Consider the following 1,745-nt stretch of genomic DNA (forward strand, 5'->3'; position numbering starts at 1 on the left):
AAAAACTGGCATGTAGATCAATGGAACAGAACAGAAGACCCAAACATGCACAGGGAATTACAGCCATCTGGTTTTTGACAAAGAGGCCAAAAGTATACAATGAAAGAAAGCATCTCTGAAAAATGGTGCTGAGGAAACAAGGTGTTCACATGTAGAGAATGAAATTTGATTCATATATGCCAACATGCACAAAACTCAATTCCAAGATCAATCATAGGCCTCAAATTCTGAAAGTGCTGGAAGCAAACATAGGCAGTACTCTATGAGGTGCAGGTACATGAAAGGATTTTCTGAACAGAACTCCACTCCCTCAGGAATTAAGGACAACTGACAAATGGGACTTCATTAAACTGAAAAGTTTCAGCATTGGAAACAGTCAAGTGAAAAGAAAGCCCACAGAGAGGGAGACAATCTTTATGAGCTATACATCTGATAGAATATCCAGAATATATAAATCACTCATATAAATAAAGAATCAATAAAACACAGATCTGAAGAGATGGGTCAGCAGTTAAGAGCACCAACTGCTCTTGAAGTGGACCTGGGTTTAATTCCCAGCACCCACACATGGTGGCTAACAATCTTCTGTAGCTCCAGTTCCAGAGAATCTGATACCCTCTTCGGACATCCACAGGCACTGCATGACATGGATACACACATGCACGAAACACTCATACAGAGAAAATAATAATAACAATTTAAAAAAAAAATAGAATGAATAAAACCAATGATTCAGTAAAAAAAAATGTGGGGATCTGAACAGAGAGTTCTCAAAAGAAAAAATAAAAACGGCCAAGAAATATCCAAAAAGTGTTCAACATCCTAAGTAATCAAGGAAACATAATTTAAAGCTACCTTGAGATTTCATTTTATCTCAGTCATAGTGACTGATATCAAGAAAACAACTCATAACAAATGCTGGTGAGGATGCCAGGGAGAGGGGAACTCTCATTCATTAGTAAGATAGCAGCTACCATGGAAATCAGTGTGGTGAGTTTTCAAAAGGTCAAAAACAAGAGGCACCTCTCACAATTTTGTGCGGATGTCAGGAGGCCATAGGATCTCTATTTGAGTATGGACTTCATGGCACAGTCGTAAATGTGGGGTGCTCACTCTTCTGTAAATAAACCACTACCTTATGTTCTGTTAAAAAATAATAAAATAAAATGAACTTTACAAAAGTTCTACCATATGAGCCAGTTATACCACTCATTGGCATATAGCCAAAGAACTCAATATCCTGCTACAGAGATACTTGCTCAACCACATTCACTGTTGCTGTAATCTCAATAGCTGAGACATGGAAACAACCTAAATGTCCTTCAACTGTTGAATGGATAATGCAAATGTAGTGCATAAACACAATGACTCTAGTAAGCCAGAAAGAAAATTGAAAACATGAAATTTGTAGGTAAATTGATGGAACTAGAAGATTCCTAAGTGAGGTAACTCAGACCCAGAAATGCAAATGCCACATGTTCTGTCTTATTTGTGGATCCTTGCTCAGAATCTTCAGATTTGAGTATATAACCTGACATAACCACAGAAACCAGGAAAGCAAAAAGGGAGTGTGGAGGAGAGGGGCTCTAGAGGAGGGTGAGTATGACATAGGTGCTATTAAGAAGGTAATGGCAGGAGTTTGGCTGGGGAATGCAGAGGGAGTGTAATACAGAGGGAATGGGAGGAGGGAGACATAAATAATACCAAGAATACTTTAAAAAGCCACAAGGAAGCATTATTTTGTA

The sequence above is a fragment of the Nannospalax galili genome, unplaced genomic scaffold, assembly GCF_000622305.1.
Source record: "Nannospalax galili isolate Female #2095 unplaced genomic scaffold, S.galili_v1.0 scaffold1241, whole genome shotgun sequence".
Taxonomy (NCBI): Eukaryota; Metazoa; Chordata; class Mammalia; order Rodentia; family Spalacidae; genus Nannospalax; species Nannospalax galili.